The 23,566-nt window shown below is 41.5% G+C and overlaps 1 protein-coding gene across 1 annotated transcript in view; it reads left to right on the forward strand.

Moving 5' to 3' along the window:
- The window catches only part of LOC311226187 (E3 ubiquitin-protein ligase SH3RF3-like), a gene marked incomplete at its 3' end in the record, with an annotated part of 637,874 nt that overhangs the window by 391,020 nt on the left and 223,288 nt on the right, over positions 1 to 23,566 (forward strand). The window lies entirely within an intron of this gene.

A 23,566-nucleotide genomic window follows, 5' to 3' on the forward strand; every position in this document is an offset into this window, starting at 1 on the left:
CCGGTGTTGCTGCTTGACCAACCGTATGATTGAGAACATACACACACACACCAGCAAACGAGCCCACGGAGCACTGTGATTACAGAGGTGCTCCTTCTGAGAGCCTATTGGCTCGTTCACATCTGGTCAGACAATGCAGCATGTCTCTGCAGGGTGGTGCGTTGGTGCGGATGGGCAATTTGTGTGACATCATGCTGTGCGCCTTTTCAAGTTAAATATTCTCCCAAATATTTTTTTCAGAGTTCACCATTCTGTCTATGCTTGACTATATAGGGGGTCCCTAACAGCCATACCTCTGTTTTTTAGGGTAGGGGTGTGGAACGACGTTGGTATCAACCAACAACATTTTCTGTATCTGTATTTGGATAGAAGGAAATAGCCGTGGCTAATACTGGCCTTGTTTTCTTTTCATGAACTTAAGTTGAACCCCACCACCACCCCCAAACCCCCCCTTTAACTGGACAATTGAACAATCAGAAACTGAAACAAATATATTTAAACAGTAAAAACGTTTAAAAATTTACTTTTTTTCCTGTTTTATTTTTATTTATTGACTATATTCGCATGGTGGCCATTTTTCTCTTACGTAATGCTCATGGTGGGAACAGAGTGGAAAGGAATCCCACCCTGAGCATTACATGACAACAGCCACCAGGTAAATTATGGTCAATTATACAATGGCATGCAAATTTCTTGATTCTGATTGGCTGAAACAGTCAAGTTAGATGTTGTTATTTCTCATAACACACTCCACGGGATCCCAGAACCCGCCCACAACCGAATTATAATCACTCCGCCGTTCGTGGTTTTAGGAATGAAACCAAGATGGCGGACAATAATCTTTATGAATGAATGTATTGATAGCGTCATAACGACTCATTCAAAAACGATTCTGTCACGTGGAATGTGTTAGTTGTTTACACAATGTTGGATTATGTAATTGGTTGGTCATGACTCATTGTGAAACAAAATATAAATCACGTGAAGTGTGTTGTTAAATACCATTCGTTATAGAACCTCCCTCTCCTTCAAAAGGACACTCTCATTTCACTGTTAATAAAATGTTCAATCAATCAATCAATCAATCAATCAAACCAATAACAACCGCTCACTTCACTGTTAGACGGCATGCTTTGAAGCAACCTATTCCTTCGAAGTGGTTATGCTTTGGCCCTCTTTCGAAGTGGGTTATGCTTAGAGTTTATCTTTAGAGCAGGGCGATAGACCACCAGCCCTGATTCCAAACTCTAAGCATAACCCACTTCGAAAGAGGGCCAAAGCATAACCACTTCGAGGCACAAGGCGGACATTAATAAAATGTTCAATCAATCAATCAATCAATCCAATAACAACCGCTCACTTCATTCTTAGATGGCATGCTATGAAACAGCGCACCTCCGAGCTGCTTCTATAGAAAGTAGGTAAAAAAAAAGCAGAGGCAACTTCTCTTCTTTTTTTTTTAACCTACTTTTTCTGCCGATGGTTTTGTGAATAAATCTCCATTATGCTTCAATGAATGTGTGTTTATTGTATAGCAATAAGGTTGGATGAATTCGGCAATTGTATAAAGATGTAGCAGTCTATCTGTAATAAAATGTTCAATCAATCCAATAACAACCGCTCACTTCACTCTTAGATGGAATGCGTTGAAACACTGCACCCACGAGCTGCTTCGACACACGGAGGCAACTTCTCTTTTTTTTTTGGACCTACTTTTTCTGCGGATGGTTTTGTGAATAAATCTTCAATTAATGTGTGTTTATTGTATAGCAATAAGGTTGGATGAATTTGACAATTGTATAAAAAGACATTACACCACCACGTGTAGTCGTGCGTTATAAGAATTAAAGCATGCCTAGGGGGGGTCTAACGACCACCCCTAGGCATGCTCTAATTCTTATAACGCACTCCTGCACGTGATGTAATGCTTAATTGCTAGCATCACAAATCACTTTGCTGAACTTGAACACAATGCACCGACGTCACTTGAACTTGTTGCTGTCTGTTTAAATCACCATGAAATACTAGTATAGGGCAGGGTGTTAGTGGACAATAAGTAGAAATGGCATGAAACATATGATGGCTTTAAATCTTAAATAGATGAATATTGACTGAGATAAGAGGTACAACTTGTATACAGTTGCCACACCAGGCTTCCGTCTGCCCGCCATATGCCTCTCTCCTCCTCCATGCGAGACTGAGAATTGATAGTGATCTCAGCCTGCTGACCACAAAATCCAGCCAATAACTTTTCAACAATGTGTACTGAAGTGAAACTACTTTCGACTGGGTTTTTCTAAGTGGAGGAATTTAACACGTACAGCAAAAAATGACGTTCTAAGCTTCATTTTGATGCATAGTTTGCAGTTTTTTTTTAAATAAATCCAAATACATATCTTCTGCCTACAGTAACTTTTAATGCCTCCTCCCTTGATGCGAGAGTTTGCGCTGCCCAGGCAACAATGGTCTTTAGGGAGTCGTTGATATCCAACATCACCGTGTACAAGTCCGCCAGCCTGTCGCGTATTTCTCCCGTAACACGCGTTGTGTCTTCTTGGTTCGACAGTATGTTAAATTAGTTGGTTAGACCTCCGTGATCAATCTCGCTCTCAGTGAAGTTTCTCAGAGTTAGCTCGGCTTAGTAAATTTGTCCACATCCCATGGGGGTGTTTCATTACCATATGGATAATCATGCACAAGCATAGACGGTATGAACAATTGGTATTTATCAACACAGAGTGTGCGTATGACCTGTGTACGCACGGTTGATAAATTCCGATTTTTCTGTGCATAAAGACATTCTCAATTATGTGCGTAGGACCGAAAATAGAACCCTTTCTACGCATTATTGATAAATGAGGGCCCTGGTCCACAAAGTCAGGTGCTAAGCTTAATTTTGATTTACATTTTTGTTATTATTTCATTTTGTACACGCAGCGCGGGGGGTGGAAATACCGGCCGCCACATACACACCAGGCTTCTTAGTCTTGATGAATGTGAACGCAGCAGGGTGAGGCAGGGTGTAGCATAGATGGAGATGACTGGAGCTGCCTAGATGGATAATAACAAAGCAGATTCAAGTATAAAAAAATATTTTTGAATATGAATATTTTTGAATATGGGCTCCTCCCTATTTTAGGGGTCGTGAACCAAAAAGGGTTGGGAGCCACTGACTTATTATGGCTGTATGACACATTTTGGACCATTGTAAACTTTTGTATATGATGATGCGATATGATGGTGGATGTAATGACACAAGACACGTTACTGTTATTCCATTCAGTTCTGGTCGGTTGAGCCCAGTGGGAATGGCTCCCCTTGACTCTAGACGTGCCAGTGCCCACTGAGCTGAGAATAGGAAAGCACTCACCCACACTCTGAGGACAAATAATAAAGGGGAGGTATTTCCCACTAGATCTGGTGATTGCAGGCCTGGGGGCAGAAGATACACAAGTGATGGCTGTTAATAGATATTGTGCCAGTCTGGGAAATCTATTTGCTGTGGGGTTTGGTCCAATGAGACGGGTGTGTCTGAAAATAAATGTGTGAAATGTTTTTAGTTTTTTATTTAGCCTTTATACATTCAGGGTTACCAATCTTTGAAATTTAAGATCAGACTGAATATTGTTTAAAATATTTTTCTACTGTAATACTGCTTTAGCATTTGGATTGTCACAAACAATAGGACGACCCCTAAAGATATTCATGACCCCCTTACATGGTCAAGCATAGTTAGAATGGTGAACTTAATTTCCCCAAGGGGGTCAATAAAGGAATATCTTATCTTAACTTAGACATAACATAATGTGTTTTATTTCCCATATTCAGTGCTATTTAACTTGATTAATGGCTGGATGAGGAGCTTTAATCTTCAAAGCATCTGATAATATAAACATGATTATATCATTTCATTTGTATACATTTTAGCATTTTTACAGATTTTAAGTTAGGACACTGTTAACAGAACTCACTTCAAGGCAGCAATAATGTGGTCAAGAGGCATGGTTTCTATCTTGTGCCTGAACTGGCGTGGCTTTCTTTTATTCACACATAAGCAGTAGTTGTACAACACTCTTCTCTCTTTGAGAGACGTTGGAGGAGAGAACGATAGGGGCGGGCACCACCTCTTTTATAGTCGCCCTAAGTAATTGTAACTAGTTACTTTTTAAAAGTAACTTGCCCAACACTGGTGACATCACAACGGAACATGTTTGAGTTTATTTGAATAATTTAAATAATATGTTGACATTAAAAAAGAACAAATAAAATGATAAAAAAACGACATAAAACAATACAAATTATAATAAAATATTTAAGTAAAATGTATAGAAATAAAGAAAAATAAGACTGTAACTGAGGGGTACAATTCCCTGACTGTATTGATAAGTATGGTATCATTAAACCACTACCGCTTTATGTACTTTAACTACTGGCCATACAGTACACAATATCTAAGTATGATGAACACTTTCCCACATATGAAATCAGGTCCACACAAAGGTAATAGTCAAATATTTAATATATAGCAAAAGGTACATATAATAGTTACTTATTACATTTATGATTTGAATGCACTTGTAAGGCAAATGAGTATTCGTAGGCAAATCAACACTGAATGTCCAGTCTCTGGTTACACAGGAAGCAAGTATACAACCTGGCTCTTAGGGAATTATAACGATGGCACTTAATGATTATAGCGGGATATACTGTAAAGGGTCCTGCCGGTTGTAAGCCAGTAGGGGGGGTAGGAGAGCCGTCGGCTGTATCCCGTCTGGTCAACGATTTCTAGGGAGAATTCAGGTACAGAACACAGTGCCCGTAGAATCTTGATCCACAGATGAATACACTTGGGCTCTCTTGTAGACGATAGCTGTAGCTGTAGCTGTAAGTCCACAACGAAGAAGAAGCGAGGCGACCTCAGTCTGGTCTGAGCGCCGTCTCACCTTGGCTCCTCTCGGGGTAAATCCAACACTCACCGGTGTTGGCGATTATCCGCTCCACAAATCAAAGCACCAAAGCAAATAGATATTCCATGCCGTATAGGGCTCAGCAGTCGTCGGGGTAGGTAATCCAATGTGCAGGTCCACTCGGTCCTCGCCTAGAACTCCTCGGATGAAAGCACCACGTGTGGTCTGCCCAACCTGGTTAAGACTCTAGATAACACGAGGAAGCGATGGGGGTGCTGCTCACTTTAGAACTCTAACCGTACGATGCACCATACATAATAGACTATTATTACTTAATAGAAATACGGTGCCAAACTCTGGCAATTCAGCTATTAATTCGCACGAGGTCTCACTGCTATTCTAAGGCCAAACCGGCCATACTACACCGCACGCGGTATCGTGGGGTGAGGCTTCACGTCTTGTTTCTTAGTTGGGTAGAAGGGTAAAGGACTAAGAGGAATTCTACATTTCTTGCGCCATATTTATATGCACGGTGGACAAGTAGTGCCGCTCTGCTTTCGGTAGCCGTATTCCTGCGCGGAGCTGGGGCTAGTAAGGGCATGTCTCGTCGGTACCTTTGAACTTGAACGCCAGGGGCTTGTCCCTGGCGCCTGGTCCTTTTGTCCAATAAGAGAATGAACTATTATGGGCTGTAGTAGAATAAAGGGATATTCCGTGTATATGTACAAGGAATATACAAGGGATATCAAACGATATACAAATACTATTAAATATATATCCATAAATAAATATATATATTCGGTTTAATCTGATCCTTCACAACAAAGACAATGAAATAAAGATAATAATTCATTTTAAAAGCTATTTTAAAAAGTTAAGTTTTGAGCAGTGCCAACCGAGTCTGCTGTCCTAACAGACTTGGGGTCTGTAGGGTAAGCACTTATTCCCTCCGCCCTGAACATTTATGGAGATGTATGGGCCTTTTAAGTCAGTGATAAAAGTGTCTTTCAAGGATAAGTGAGCTCCTGCACTGATTATTATAGTTCAATATTCAATATTTGATCACCAAACCCCCCCCCCCAAAAGCATAAAAAGGCCCCTCCCCGCCCAAAAATGGCCCCCAAATATAGCACAGGCCCAGTGCCCTTTTCAGCCTTTGAGCACCTGCCCCTCTAAAGTCCTGTGCACGTCCCTGCTTAGCGGTGCTAAGATGTAATTCGGTCAACATGATTTTTTCCGTAGTCGTTCAGCAGGAACTAGAGACGTCTGCAGGACAGGAGACAAACTAGAGACATCTGCAGGACAGGAGACAAACTAGAGACGTCTGCAGGACAGGAGGTAAACTAGAGACGTCTGCAGGAAAGGAGACAAACTAGAGACGTCTGCAGGACAGGAGACAAACTAGAGACGTCTGCAGGACAGGAGGTAAACTAGAGACGTCTGCAGGACAGGAGACAAACTAGAGACGTCTGCAGGACAGGAGACAAACTAGAGACGTCTGCAGGACAGGAGACAAACTAGAGACGTCTGCAGGACAGGAGACAAACTAGAGACGTCTGCAGGACAGGAGACAAACTAGAGACGTCTGCAGGACAGGAGACAAACTAGAGACGTCTGCAGGACAGGAGACAAACTAGAGACGTCTGCAGGACAGGAGACAAACTAGAGACGTCTGCAGGACAGCAGACAAACTAGAGACATCTGCAGGACAGGAGACAAACTAGAGACGTCTGCAGGACAGGAGACAAACTAGAGACGTCTGCAGGACAGGAGACAAACTAGAGACGTCTGCAGGACAGGAGACAAACTAGAGACGTCTGCAGGACAGGAGACAAACTAGAGACGTCTGCAGGACAGGAGACAAACTAGAGACGTCTGCAGGACAGGAGGTGAACTAGAGACGTCTGCAGGACAGGAGACAAACTAGAAACATCTGCAGACGTCTCTAGTTTGTCATTAGCAGCTAGTCAGGTACTTTTCTGATTCATCTACCAGAGTACAGTGTATTTGAATGTGGTGTACAGTGTATTTGAATGGTGTACAGTGTATTTGAATGTGGAGTACAGTGTATTTGAATGGTGTACAGTGTATTTGAATGTGGTGTACAGTGTATTTGAATGTGGAGTACAGTGTTGTTGGAGCCGAAATACTTGATTGGACTTATTGTTGTTATGGTTGATATAAATCCAATCCATTATGGTTGATGGTTATACCTATAGAAGGAAATTAGTTAAATGTATGGAATATTGAACAAAATGATTTATTGGTTTATATAAGTTATGCAAATCACAATATCATGCACTGGATAGGATATGAGTTATGATTGCTGAGCGTTTAGGTAGGTCTGGCTCCCTCTTTGGGTCAGCCCTGCTATTACAGGGCCAGGCAGGATTCTTATTAGGGGAACTGCTCGCACCTGTGCATGGCCAAGTTATTAGGATATACCTGGTTGGAGACTGGGGAGCGGACACAGTATTTCTACCGCAAAACACAGAGAATATAAGACTCAAATCATGTTTAATTTGATTGTTTTATAAGGCAAGTCGGCCAAACTCTTTCGTTAATGATTTGTGAATAAATCCATTTGTTAATTGGAAACAACGGACTTTTGGTTTTTGGATGGTGCGTCGTCACCCCGCTCAGAGTGGCTGTTTGTTGAAGCCACTACACCAGTAGAAATACTCCGCCAGGACGAGGAGAAGAGGACCTTCTACATGTGGAAAAGATGCACACCGGAGTGGACAGATCGGACCGGTCGTGAGTAACACAGTGAATCATACATGATGCCATGAATGAATCTCGAGTTGACTCGGGACATTAATACATTGTAACGGCTGCGTGCAAACGCTGCAGAGGATTCTAACGTCAGAGTCAGACTGACAAACTGATTGACTGATTGCGATGCTGCGAATCATGGAACTGACTGTGTGCGTCGTGTGGGACGATCGCAAGTAATGTCAATAGGGTCCAGCTGCAGCCGCGGAGATTGTTCCAGATTGGGCAACTTCCGCCCGCTCACCCACGACATTTCTCCCGGGACAGGACAATGTGCGCTGATTGGCGGAAAGTACGGAAGTATCTCGAAGTACGTCTGACGTTGAACGTCAAAATCAAAAGCAAGTACGTCTGCGCTGACGAGAGGGGGGGGGGGGGGGGGGGGGGGGGGGGGGGGGGGGGCTTGTATTGATCAGGTTAGTAGATATTGTACCGATCAGGTATTACAGATCATATCCGCATGAAATAAACTAAAATGTTAAAACCCATTTAGACTGTTACTCATTCCTGTACTGTTGTTTATACTCTGCTCCTGTGTTGTAACCCAACCCCCTCCAATGTACAGTAAATGACCAAGTATGGTTTTGTCAATATTCCAATGTACAGTTTTGCTTGTACAGTTGTACAGTGTCCCCCACCCACCCCTCCTACCCAACCCCCCCCCCCCCCAACCACCTCCAATGTACAGTCCCCCCCCCCCCCCCCCACCTACCCAACCTCCTACAATGTACAGTTTCTACGTCAAATGTATATATTCTCTTTTCTGGACTCTTTTTGTATCACAAACAATACTGTATTTGCAAATCTGATATGTCATAAATGTATAGATGTAGCAGTAGCCTACTGTCTATCTGTATGTTGTGTATGTCATATGTTATGATGAATTGAAAATGGGGGACCCTGATGTAAACAAGACGAAAGTCTTTCTCTGGTCTGCATACCGTTAACAATTGTGTGTATTGAGCCGTACTGTATTGTACCCATTCTGCAATCTGTTAATACAATTTTCATCCAATCAATCACTTGCGCGGTTCCTACATTGTATAGGAAATTAAATTAAGAAAATAAACATTTAAACAACTGTGTCTTTATTGTATTATTATCAACTGAAAATAAACAAACATGTCAAACAAAAAAAGGTTACAACTGACACTTATTCATATCAATAGTTAAGATGGACGTCCTACCTAGAATCAACTTCTTCAGACGGAGGTATGGCATTTCCAGATGTCTACCACTACTTTAAGGCGTACACTTTAAGACCACTAACAACATGGTTTGATCCCCAAGCATTAGTATCCTGGAGAAATTTAGAAGAAAATATAGTAGCTCCACATAGGCTGAAGGGCATAGTATACACCAAACATTCACTTCGCAGATGTGATTTTGAAGTAACTTCCATGGAACCTGGTTCAGAGTGTTTTCTTTCCATGTGACGTTTCAGATTCTTCTTGTTGATGACTACTGCACACTGGGGACAGGCCACCGATATAATCTTGCTCCTCCTCACTTGTACAGTGGCTACTGTAGCATCGTGCTTATTAGTGAGCTGGTTCTCACTGGTAGCCTCCACAATGACAACCTTGGTGGCAGGCTCGTCATTGTCAGTGCTGCTCCTCCTCACTTGTACAGTGGCTACTGTAGCATCGTGCTTATTAGTGAGCTGGTTCTCACTGGTAGCCTCCACAATGACAACCTTGGTGGCAGGCTGGTCAGTGTCAGTGCTGCTCCTCCTCACTTGTACAGTGGCTACTGTAGCATCGTGCTTATTAGTGAGCTGGTTCTCACTGGTAGCCTCCACAATGACAACCTTGGTGGCAGGCTCGTCAGTGTCAGTGCTGCTCCTCCTCACTTGTACAGTGGCTACTGTAGCATCGTGCTTATTAGTGAGCTGGTTCTCACTGGTAGCCTCCACAATGACAACCTTGGTGGCAGGCTCGTCAGTGTCAGTGCTGCTCCTCCTCACTTGTACAGTGGCTACTGTAGCATCGTGCTTATTAGTGAGCTGGTTCTCACTGGTAGCCTCCACAATGACAACCTTGATGGCAGGCTCGTCAGTGTCAGTGCTGATGGCGTTCTCACTGGCTGCACGGACAACCAGTTCTTTGACCTTACTCTCTCCGACACCTCCATCCACATGCAGTGTTTCTGTACTGTGGGAGCTGCTCCTGCACAGTGCAGCCAGATGCGCTATAAACCGGGTTTTCTTCTCAAACAGTGTGGTTTTGCAGGAGGGACAGTGGAAGTGACTATTGCCCCTGCATTCCAAATTGCACTTAAAGATGGTGTGATCTGGAAAAGATATGTACACCGATCAGCCATAACATTAAAACCACCTGCTTAAACCAGTGTTTATAGAGTGTTTATTTTTAATCGTGAAAAAAATTGTTTAAGCAGGTGGTTTTAATGTTATGGCTGATGGTGCATGTAAAACTGCAATGCTTTTGTTTCCACATGTTGGTCCATCATTTACAGGAGTTACCAGTGCAAGAAAACAACATGCAATGAATACAACAGGGAATACCTTTGTGCTGCACTGCTTTCCTTTTGTGTCCGTCCAGATGTGTTAAGACCCTGCTCCTAATCGTTGGCTTAAATAAATGGTTCCAGCTGAGGAATGATTCCCCTCCTCTGAACTGTAATGTGTTGTCCTAACTAAAGTACATTACAGTACAGTGCGGGAGGGGAGGGTATATCTTGGTTAATTAAGAATTGTGATAATTAATCACCAACTAACCATGTATCAACCAGTAGTAATCACCAATAATCCCTTTAGAAACCACACAGGCTCTGCCACACCTAAACGTAATCTCACAAGTTGCAAAAACACTTCTCAAGAACAGATAATCACCCAGACACAAAAACCATGCTACATATGCATTACTGACATAGAAAATCTAACAAAAAGACATAAACAGTCACTTTGCACAGGGTGTCCAGTTCATGCGTTTAGCATTTAGATTATTAGTGTCATGGTTCCTGCCAGGCAGCGCTTCCTCTCTCTCTCTCTCCATCTCTCTATATCCAAACACAACCGTGATAATTAGATAATTTAGGATTAGATTTAGACTATAGATTATATATTCCAACTATATTTATTGTAGGGCAAAATAACTGATATACATACCCTCATCTCGCACCTTGTTGCTCATATGCACATGTCCAGAGTTAATAATATTGTATATTGTTTCCACTGCCTTTTTATTCTATTTTTACTTCTCCACTGTACTATAACTATGTCTTCTACTACCTGTACCTCCCCTCCCCCCTCCCCATGCTGCTGAATTTATCTTAACTTATGAATACAAGGTAATAATAAGGCTTACCTGTTTCTCCATCTTTGTTTGCTGCGTGTTAACTAACATCTGCTTGACGTTCAATTAACGTTCGTTAACGTAGAGAAACGTCACATAGAGAAACGTCAGACGTAATTCGAGATACGTCAGACGTACTTCGAGATACTTCCGTACTTTCCGCCAATCAGCGCATTGCCCTGTCACAGGAGTAATAGTCCTGTGGCAGGGCGGAAGTTCCAATCTGGACCGAGGCTCCGAGTCTGCAGCTGGACCCTATTGGCTGAGCTGTTGCACAGCCCAAGTAGATGGGAGGCCGAGTCAGTCTAAAGTGAACTTGATTGATCCATGTTGGCAGACTACACAATTCTTTGTGTGTAATATCTAGTTATTATGTTGAGTCAAAATACGTTTGTTGGCCAGCCGTCTGTTGGTCATCGGTGTTCGTAATCTTACATTTAAATTACATGTTTGCTCATGCATATCTTTGGACACCTCTAGCTGATAAACCAATCAGGATACAGAAACGGGATTTCGGGACCCCAAAATTGTCAACAAGAACAACGGAGAATGGATCTGACTGGAACGCTAGCTGATTATACACAACATGAGACAGTAAATACTATTGTAATAAAACGTTCAAAACTATGTTCAACTTGTGTTTTGTTTCTTACTATAAGACTGTATTTCGCAAGCCATACCGACGTCAGGTGAGCTTAGCTATCCATTAGATGGATAACGTGATATTAACGTTAGATCTAACCGACCACAATTTGATTCGAAATGTATTACATACCTCACTTTGTTGGTCTCTCTCTGGTCTGCATCCCCTTAACAATTGTGTGTATTGAGTATGAATGAATGAATGAAAACTTTATTTAACAGATTACAGAATGGGTACAATACAGTACGGCTCAATACATACAATTGTTAAGGGGATGCAGACCTGAGAAAGACGTTTGTCTTGTTTCCATCAGGGTCCCCCATTTTCAATTCATATAGACATTTATGACATACACAACATACATGACATTTATGGCATAGGGACATGTAGGTATTTAGTACTGATACATTTGTGACATAAGCGGTATTCAAATATACAGTACTGTTACCCCTAGATCCTGACAGAGTATATACATATGATGGGGAGGGGACTGTACATTAGGAGGGGGTGGGTGGGTGGGAGGGAAATATACATACGGCGGGGAGGGAATATATACATGCGGTGGGGAGGAGACTGTCTATTAGGAGGTGGTGGGGGTTTTGGGCATTTACGGTGGCCAGTTTCGAATTGCAGCCTCCCGTAGGTGCTCTTTAAGAGCGGTTTTGAATGTGGGCAGGGATTCACATTCCTTTACAGCTTTGGGTAGGGCGTTCCACATTGTTGTGGCATAATTGCGAAACGTGTTTAGTCCCTTGTTTGAGCCGAATCTGGGTTTAACATGATTTGTTGAGCTTCCTCTGGTGTAGTGGTTGTGGTATTCACTGACCTTTGGGAAGTATTTTGACATGTACATGGGCACCCCGGTCGTATAGTGTATCTTGTAGACCAGGCCCATTGCAAGTTGCTGTACTCTGTCGTCTACTCTAAGCCATCCTAGGTTGGCAAAGTGGGCAGGGGTGAGGTGGGTTCTGGGGTTCAGGTCAAGTAGTAGTCTGACCAGTTTGTTTTGTGATGTTTGTAAATTTGTTTTAAGCGCCTTTGAGGTGCTTTGGTACCATGAGGTGCACTGTACTGAGCTGTACTGTATTGTACCCATTCTGCAATCTGTTAACCGTTTTCAATCAATGTCAGACGTCTATAAAAAAAACGATTGAATTGCTCAGAATTTAAAATTATGTCCCCAATAGGACATAATAATATTAATATTATTCCCCAGTATGACACAATAAACACAGAATGAATGCTACCAAAGAGAATGCTATATGCAATTTGTGTATAAAGTGTGTATTAATCCTGTAACATGAGTCAAGGTCAGATCTAGCCTGGCATAGAGAACAGAATGTTGATTTTTTTTGATGTTCAAGTTTCTTTATTAGTTGTCATACAGAAGTACAGAATACTTTTATATAAAATGCTTCTTTCTGTTTTGCTCCAGAGATTGTGCTAGATAAAAATAGAAGTCAAGTACGTAGACAAGTGTTCAATATATACATACAATGTACAATGCAGAGTAGAAAAGTAACTGAGTTACAATACAATATACTATACAGTACAATGCAGAAATGGGATGAGGTACAATTTACAGTAAGGTGTAATGAGGTATGGGTTGTAGTGCATATTCTTTGCCAATCAATATAAAGTGTGTTTAGGTGTTCTAAAGTGGGTGCTGCACTGAGTTGTTTGTTTAAAGTGAGTGTGTGCGTGTGGATGTGTGTGCTGTGAGTGCATTTGATGGTTGTTACATAGTGTTATTGTCATTTGTATGTGTGTAATGTGTAACTAGTACAGTGAGAAGGCATTTGGCGATTTCTTTAAACAACGTATCCTAACAGATGAGGTGGACTTCCATGCTCCTGTAAAAAAGATGAAACTCAAAACCTTCAAGGACACAACAACATCAAGTGTTACCAAGGTGAGAGGCAAGGAGATGGCCCTGAAAGCAGACCGAGACCTCTTCGCCAGGCTTATAGTGGTGGGAACAGTCAGGAAGATTGACATCGGGGAAATGTTAGTCTACAGTCTGGGACCCTTCCCTGCAGCCATAGCGAACATGGATGGCTCTATGGTGAAAACTGATAAAGCCAAGTTAATGCACTTTCTCGAGGGATCAGTAAATCCACCCGCCACAGTTGAAGTCCCTGATGGCACAGGGGTGGAGGTGTTACCACTACAAACACTGTTCTCAATACAGGAGGAAGCAGACACCCGACTATTGCTTCACTGTGCTCATGCCTCTCAATACAGTTCCCATGTGGTGATCAGCAGTCCAGAGATTTCTTCGAGATTGACTGGATGTCACTTCCTCCAGCCCCAGTCGCAATCCTGGAACTTGTATACTGCTCCTGCAAAAAAAACACAATGCATGAAGGGGCGATGCACATGCAAATCAAACAACCTACCATGTACAGACATCAGCTAATAACTGTTTCCAGTGATTAAAGGGCAGAGAATGTGGAGCTTGCCATCAAAGTGCCAATTTTCTTTCTCAGCAGTACTTCCTGCCAAGCTAAAGAATCATCATCATTAAGGAGCAGTAATTTGGGACAACAGGGAATATGTTTTTGTAATACATGTTACTGTTAAAATAAATAACATGTTATTTTCACACTTGTTATTGTGTTATAAATGTTGATTGATTGATTGATTGATTGAAAACGTTATTAACAGATTGCAGAATGGGTACAGTACAGTACAGCTCAATACACACAATTGTTAAGGGGATGCAGACCAGAGAAAGACGTTTGTCTTGTTTACATCAGGGCCCCCCATTTGTAATTCATAGTGACAACAGCATCTAAAACAAAGACCGCTATTACCATAGTGTAACACACAGCAAGAATGTGAAACAAGTTACTATTATTAGTATTGGGTTAGAGTTGTTTGATTTACACTAACGTAATGTTAAAGTTAAAATGCTAACGTAGGTAATGTTAGTCTTTGTGAGCTGTGGCTACAACATTTTCCAATGTGTAATCGGACATCAAAACGGACTACATATAAACTGCTGATGACTCATAACTTCCTATCACGTTTGAATAATGCTGTAAAGTTAAGTAAAAATGCATTTCAATAGTAATAGTAATGAATTGAGAGCTTGCCGAATGCAGAGCTATCCAGTGTTGTGAACAGACGAGTAGCAATATTTACTTCCTGGTTCCAGGGCTTGAAGAATGTCATTGGGAGAAATCAAGTCACCTGACGTTGTAACGTGTTTTGATTGGTTCCGCAGCAACGCCCCTTTTCACAAACGTAGGTAGTTTTTATCTTATCAACACATTAATTTCATAAAGATATGACCCAACAACCGTTGCCAACAAACGGAAATGTGTTATTATAGTATATTATGTAGTTCATATTACAATAACATATAGTCTGTTTAACCAGATCAATCATTTCATTAACGGAAGCCTCTAGAGACCTTCGGCCCACCGTCTAAAGGGCATCTGAAGATCAGAGCCACTAGCTGGTTGTACTCGAGTGTTTACGTCCCTCTGTTCTCCTCCGTCTCTGTCACTGGACACGACACGCGTCACATGTTTCTGACATGGATCCTGTTCCAAATGTGTATTTCATAACCAGTGATGCCACAGATTACTTGTAAAAAATAATCTGATTACTGATTACTGATTACTCCTTTAACACTTTGAGCGCCACGCCTGGTTTTCCGTTTTACCGGCTGAATGCCACCATCGGCGCCAATGTTAACGTTAATATCGCCTAATCTATGTTTAAAATTATGGCTATGTGTCTATGTGGCTATTTCCAGTCAGTGCTGTGGAGGCAGATTGTTTTTTTATCGCGTCGTTTCCGTTTTAGAGCATTTAGAAAAGCCCCCGTTTTGATATAAAAAACAGCTCATTCTGGAGCATTCTATGAAAATCGTCTTTTAGTGGAATATTCCACAACGTTGATATTCGTCTGCCTTTTTATGAATCGTTTTCAAATAAACGCTAGATGATCAATATTATACGTGCATGCAAGCACATTACGGCCGCGCGCGGATAATCGCTCCGTTGATTTCCTCACGGACTTTTACAGTGAAACCGAAAGAAGACATTTCACAAAACAGCTTATAACTTCATCAAACTTACTCTGATTATCCTAACACTGATAACATAGAGTCCTTACCTGACATCAGATGGTATCCAACTGGTATATTCCAATTCCTGATCACCATTCGAAAAAATCGATAAGTGTATGGATCCAACGCGATACTGTAGAACTCCATGATCCGCGGGGATCTGAGGTTCCAGAATGAACTGTGGTAACCTCGGCTGGATCAGTGAACTGGAAAATGTGGAGTACCGGATTTTTTTCCCCATTCATTTTCTTTGAGTCCATTCCAAAATCACTTATGTCATCTGGGAGACGACAGGGGGCGCTTTTTTCCACAGTGATCGCCGGCGCCCCTCGGCTATACTCGGGTAGGCTCGGGTGATGCAATAATTTTTCAGATCGCTAAAAAAAAAAAAAAAAAAAAAAATCAGAGAAATCTCGTGAGTGGCTAGCAACCACCTATAAAAAAACCAGAGAAATCTCGTGAGTGGCACGGAAAGTGTTAAGGGGAGACACTACAGGTGAATAGGGTAAAATAATTAACTAATAGATATCACAATGAAACTTCCCCAGTTGATTACTTATATTAAGACAAGACTGTTTTGTATTACAAGTTTTCTGAAATTGTATGTTTAAATATGCAAATGAGGCATTATCTACTTAAATATGCACTAATTTGCATATAATTCCAGGACAGAAATCTGAACATTGGATAAAGCCATTTTCAAAATTATAGTTTCATTTTGTTGACATATTAGAGCCAAAGGTTATTACAGAGGGAATTTTGGATATCTCTTTTTATCACTCCATAAATCAGAAAATATTCCATTCAGTACATTTTTATGGTAAAATTCCATATTTCGCCATGTTTTTAGGAATGAAATGTGATATAAATCAGGGTATGAATGCGATATCAACAAACCCTTCTATAAATACCTTCAGAACATAGATATGAATAGAACTGGAAGGTTTGGTGTATGTGAGTGCTACTGCAGTGGAGATTTCTGGCTCAGAGTATGAGGAAAAACTCTTAAAACTCATTTTTGGGAAAACGCCTTCAAAGTTCTGTATTGTAAAATGCCATATTTTTTTTTAAACAGATATTTACAAACACAAAACCTAATCAAACCATTAGTAATAGACAACCTAAACACATGCCTGATAACTGAATAATAATAATAATGATGTTATTGAACTGAACAGAACTACACACAGGCTACAAACAGTGTAGTACCCCCTAATAGGCAAAAAATAGTTGAATAGATATCACTATGAAACTTTCCCAGTTTGTTATGTACATATAAACTAAGAAGAAATATATTGCAAGTTTTCTGAAATGTATGTTTATATATGCAAATGAGGCACTTCCCCATTAAATATGTGGACATTTATGGATGCAATAAGGCAAAATGAAGTCAAATAAACAACTAAATGTGTGTTATTGACGTTTTATTGTCACTAGTTTCATAGAAGACATGTTTAGGAAGCAAAATATAACAAAATCTCAAAATCAACAAAAAAAGGATATTTGCCTATTCACCTGCAGTGTCTCGCCTTAAAAAGTAATCTAGTTACTTTACTGATTACTTGATTACTAAGTTACTTTGAAAGTAACTATGTTACGAAGTTGTCGTCGTCCCCCCTGCTGCTGCCACAACATAAGAATGACAACAGTTTTTATTTTATTTTTTATAATGCTTTATTGAAAGTGCATAATGTCATAAATCATGATTGGCTGCTCATTGGCTGTGCGAGCGCACGTCCAATCTCCGGTCTAGCTGACTGTACCCCTGGCTCTCTTATCATCAGCATTATGAGATATAGTAACTAAATAACTAAATAACTAAAACGCATAGCCACTTGGAAAAGTAACTGTAATCAGATTACTGGCTTGTAAAAAGTAACAAGTTAGATGACTATTTACTGAAAAAAGTAATCAGATTAGAGTAACTAGTTACTGGCATCACTGTTCATAACGGAAGGGTGTGATGCAGGGTGGAGCGAGCTGATGAACTGTTAAACAACATCATAGGAGATCAATGCCATCGGACTCTGCAACCCTTCATTGATTATATAGATACTAGGCAATACATCATCTGTAACTCTAGCTACTCTAGTTTATACCTAATATGAGATGTCTAATAATCACTCTATAACACAGCTTTGTACTATTACTGATATATTGTATTTCTAATTTAAACTTGTATTATACTTTGTAAGTGTGTGTGTGTGTGTGTGTGTGTGTGTGTGTGTAATATAACCTATGTTTTTATGAAACTCTTTTAACTAACAGATGTAAAACAACTAACGGATGTAAAAAAAACAGATCACATGATGTGCTGTTCCGAAACTAACACAGATATGACACACCATGTGACTTAAACTTAAATACGGTGGGTATAATATACCTAAATATATAACCTGAATGGTTGGTGTGTAAATAATTTGTCATATGTCAACGGTGGTAAATATATAACATAATGCTGCTCTGATTAAAGGTTATGTTAAAGTGGTATGTGGTCCAGTTACGCTGCTCTGATTAAAGGTTATGTTAAAGTGGTATGTGGTCCAGTTACGCTGCTCTGATTAAAGGTTATGTTAAAGTGGTATGTGGTCCAGTTACGCTGCTCTGATTAAATGTAATGTTAAAGTGGTATGTGGTCCAGTTATGCTGCTCTGATTAAAGGTGATGTTAAAGTGGTATGTGGTCCAGTTACGCTGCTCTGATTAAAGGTGATGTTAAAGTGGTATGTGGTCCAGTCATGCTGCTCTGATTAAAGGTTATGTTAAAGTGGTATGTGGTCCAGTTATGCTGCTCTGATTAAAGGTTATGTTAAAGTGGTATGTGGTCCAGTTACGCTGCTCTGATTAAAGGTTATGTTAAAGTGGGATGTGGTCCAGTTATGCTGCTCTGATTAAAGGTTATGTTAAAGTGGTATGTGGTCCAGTTACGCTGCTCTGAGTAAAGGTTATGTTAAAGTGGTATGTGGTCCAGTTATGCTGCTCTGATTAAAGGTTATGTTAAAGTGGTATGTGGTCCAGTTACGCTGCTCTGATTAAATGTTAGGTTAAAGTGGTATGTGGTCCAGTTACGCTGCTCTGATTAAAGGTGATATTAAAGTGGTGTGTGGTCCAGTTACGCTGCACTGATTAAAGGTTGTGTTAAAGTGGTATTCGGTCCAGTTACGCTGCACTGATTAAAGGTCATGTTAAAGTGGTGTGTGGTCCAGTTATGCTGCTCTGATTAAAGGTCATGTTAAAGTGGTATGTGGTCCAGTTACGCTGCTCTGATTAAAGGTGATGTTAAAGTGGTGTGTGGTCCAGTTACGCTGCTCTGATTAAAGGTGATATTAAAGTGGTATGTGGTCCAGTTATGCTGCTCTGATTAAAGGTGATGTTAAAGTGGTATGTGGTCCAGTTACGCTGCTCTGATTAAAGGTGATGTTAAAGTGGTATGTGGTCCAGTTATGCTGCTCTGATTAAAGGTTATGTTAAAGTGGTATGTGGTCCAGTTACGCTGCTCTGATTAAAGGTTATGTTAAAGTGGTATGTGGTCCAGTTACGCTGCTCTGATTAAAGGTTATGTTAAAGTGGGATGTGGTCCAGTTATGCTGCTCTGATTAAAGGTTATGTTAAAGTGGTATGTGGTCCAGTTACGCTGCTCTGAGTAAAGGTTATGTTAAAGTGGTATGTGGTCCAGTTATGCTGCTCTGATTAAAGGTTATGTTAAAGTGGTATGTGGTCCAGTTACGCTGCTCTGATTAAATGTTAGGTTAAAGTGGTATGTGGTCCAGTTACGCTGCTCTGATTAAAGGTGATATTAAAGTGGTGTGTGGTCCAGTTACGCTGCACTGATTAAAGGTTGTGTTAAAGTGGTATTCGGTCCAGTTACGCTGCACTGATTAAAGGTCATGTTAAAGTGGTGTGTGGTCCAGTTATGCTGCTCTGATTAAAGGTCATGTTAAAGTGGTATGTGGTCCAGTTACGCTGCTCTGATTAAAGGTGATGTTAAAGTGGTGTGTGGTCCAGTTACGCTGCTCTGATTAAAGGTGATGTTAAAGTGGTGTGTGGTCCAGTCACGCTGCTCTGATTAAAGGTGATGTTAAAGTGGTATGTGGTCCAGTTATGCTGCTCTGATTAAAGGTTATGTTAAAGTGGTATGTGGTCCAGTTACGCTGCTCTGATTAAAGGTTATGTTAAAGTGGTATGTGGTCCAGTTACGCTGCTCTGAATAAAGGTTATGTTAAAGTGGGATGTGGTCCAGTTATGCTGCTCTGATTAAATGTTATGTTAAAGTGGTATGTGGTCCAGTTATGCTGCTCTGATTAAAGGTTATGTTAAAGTGGTATGTGGTACAGTTACGCTGCTCTGATTAAATGTTAGGTTAAAGTGGTATGTGGTCCAGTTACGCTGCTCTGATTAAAGGTGATATTAAAGTGGTGTGTGGTCCAGTTACGCTGCACTGATTAAAGGTTGCGTTAAAGTGGTATTCGGTCCAGTTACGCTGCACTGATTAAAGGTCATGTTAAAGTGGTGTGTGGTCCAGTTATGCTGCTCTGATTAAAGGTCATGTTAAAGTGGTGTGTGGTCCAGTTACGCAGCTCTGATTAAAGGTGATGTTAAAGTGGTGTGTGGTCCAGTTACGCTGCTCTGATTAAAGGTTATGTTAAAGTGGTATGTGGTCCAGTTATGCTGCTCTGATTAAAGGTTATGTGAAAGTGGTGTGTGGTCCAGTTATGCTGCACTGATTAAAGGTTATGTTAAAGTGGTATGTGGTCCAGTTATGCTGCTCTGATTAAAGGTTATGTTAAGGTGGTATGTGGTCCAGTTATGCTACTCTGATTAAATGTCATGTTAAAGTGGTGTGTGGTCCAGTTACGCTGCTCTGATTAAAGGTTGTCTTAAAGTGGTATGTGGTCCAGTTATGCTGCTCTGATTAAAGGTTATGTTAAGGTGGTATGTGGTCCAGTTATGCTACTCTGATTAAATGTCATGTTAAAGTGGTGTGTGGTCCAGTTACGCTGCTCTGATTAAAGGTTGTGTTAAAGTGGTATGTGGTCCAGTTATGCTGCTCTGATTAAAGGTTGTGTTAAAGTGGTATGTGGTCCAGTTACGCTGCTCTAATTAAAGGTGATGTTAAAGTGGTATGTGGTCCAGTTATGCTGCTCTGATTAAAGGCTATGTTAAAGTGGTATGTGGTCCAGTTACGCTGCTCTGATTAAATGTTATGTTAAAGTGGTATGTGGTCCAGTTATGCTGCTCTGATTAAAGGCTATGTTAAAGTGGTATGTGGTCCAGTTACGCTGCTCTGATTACATCCCGTTGAAGAACAGGCTTCAAATGTGAAAAAGTATATCATCTTCATATATTTTTTATTTTATATTGCGTTTTCTATGCAAACATATTTTTCTTCAAAATAGCTAGTAACTGATGGATTCAGATACATGTAGTGGAGTAAAACGTACAACATTTCCCTTGGAATGTAATGGAGTAAAAAAGTATAAAGTTCCCTAAAATGAAAATACTCACATGAAGTACAAGTAACTCGAAACTGGTACACAACTTGAGTACAAATACTTAGTTACTTTCCACCACTGCCTTTATAATGTATTATAAAGTCACTGTGCAGTATTGGATGCCGTCTTTCATGTTTTGCAAAAGCTCCATATCCAGTTAGAGCTGCATGAGGCAGCTTCTGGGAGATGAGCGTGAGTGAGTTCACCTGCCCGGCAGCAATAGAGCGGAGCTCTGCATCACTGTTGAAGCCAACGCCAGAGCAACACAGGTCTTCCACAGACTCCCAGAGCAACACAGGTCTTCCACAGACTCCCAGAGCAACACAGGTCTTCCACAGACTCCCAGAGCAACACAGGTCTTCCACAGACTCCCAGAGCAACACAGGTCTTCCACAGACTCCCAGAGCAACACAGGTCTTCCACAGACTCCCAGAGCAACACAGGTCTTCCACAGACTCCCAGAGCAACACAGGTCTTCCACAGACTCCCAGAGCAACACAGGTCTTCCACAGACTCCCAGAGCAACACAGGTCTTCCACAGACTCCCAGAGCAACACAGGTCTTCCACAGACTCCCAGAGCAACACAGGTCTTCCACAGACTCCCAGAGCAACACAGGTCTTCCACAGACTCCCAGAGCAACACAGGTCTTCCACAGACTCCCAGAGCAACACAGGTCTTCCACAGACTCCCAGGGGCACTGGCTGCTTTAAACTGCATTCAAAACCACACCTGGCCCAAACATGTGATTGGTTATCGATAGGTCTTCCACAGACTCCCAGAGCAACACAGGTCTTCCACAGACTCCCAGGGGCACTGGCTGCTTTAAACTGCATTCAAAACCACACCTGGCCCAAACATGTGATTGGTTATCGATGAAGGACGCTGGTGTTTTTGGCCATATATATATATATATATATATATATATATATATATATATGGTTCTATTATTTTTTACACCACTGGGCCACATGCCACTTTAAAGTGGAGATGAAGCAGTGAGCAATGTGATCCTAGTTTGTTTGTTGTGTACCTTGTGTAAGACAGGGTTCTATAATCAAATGTGAAATCTATCTTATTTGTCTGAAAAATATAATATAATATCCCTGTTTTCAACATGGGCGCCGCCATTTTGTTGCTGACGTCATGGCTGACGTCATACCGTGGCTTGGGTGTATACACTCTGGTTAGCTGCCTATATTGAATGGGTCAGTCAGCAGATAAAATGTTGCCTACAAAACAACGGGACCGCGGTGGTTCTGTTTGTATTGCTCCTGGCTGTTCAAACTAATTTTACCATGTGAGAGAGAGGAAAGTTGGTTAATTTCCACAAACTACCAGTGAAAAAAACAGTGTTGTTGACATGTTGGCTCGGGCTGCCTGCACCCAGACGGCGCGACCAGCCTGTTGGACAGGGAAGGAGGATCTGCAGCGAACACTTCATTGCCTCGGATTATGTTGTTGGGGTGGGATGTTTGTCCAGAAGACCACTAATCAGCTGAAGCCGGACGCGGTTCCCTCGGTCTTCGACAGACAGACCGGCGTTAGCTCTCGGGGCCCGGCGTTAGCTCTCGCTAGCTAGCGTTAGCAACCGGAGCAACTGGTTGAAGTGGGTCTAGGTAGCCAGCAGGCTGAATGCTCCGCGACGCTGGTTGAAGTGGGTCTAGGTAGCCAGCAGGCTGAATGCTCCGCGACGCTGGTTGAAGTGGGTCTAGGTAGCCAGCAGGCTGAATGCTCCGCGACGCTCCGGTTGCTAACGCTAGCTAGCGAGAGCTAACGCCTGGCCCCGGCTGGTGCCAACTAGCTAGCGATCGCTCCCGAGAGCTAACGCCGGTCTGTCTGTCGAAGACCGAGGGAACCGCGTCCGGCTTCAGCTGATTAGTGGTCTTCTGGACAAACATCCCACCCCAACAACATAATCCGAGGCAATGAAGTGTTCGCTGCAGATCCTCCTTCCCTGTCCAACAGGCTGGTCGCGCCGTCTGGGTGCAGGCAGCCCGAGCCAACATGTCAACAACACTGTTTTTTTCACTGGTAGTTTGTGGAAATTAACCAACTTTCCTCTCTCTCACATGGTAAAATTAGTTTGAACAGCCAGGAGCAATACAAACAGAACCACCGCGGTCCCGTTGTTTTGTAGGCAACATTTTATTTGCTGACTGACCCATTCAATATAGGCAGCTAACCAGAGTGTATACACCCAAGCCACGGTATGACGTCAGCAACAAAATGGCCGCGCCCATAATGCTAAATGCTTCAGAAATGTACACAACAAATCGTTTTTTCTTAGAAACTGCTTATTTTTATAACGTGACTTCTTCTGTGGCTTATCTAAATACTAATGTGATGCTATGAA

This window comes from Notolepis coatsorum (assembly GCF_963971535.1).
Source record: "Notolepis coatsorum genome assembly, chromosome: 3".
NCBI classification, from domain to species: domain Eukaryota; kingdom Metazoa; phylum Chordata; class Actinopteri; order Aulopiformes; family Paralepididae; genus Notolepis; species Notolepis coatsorum.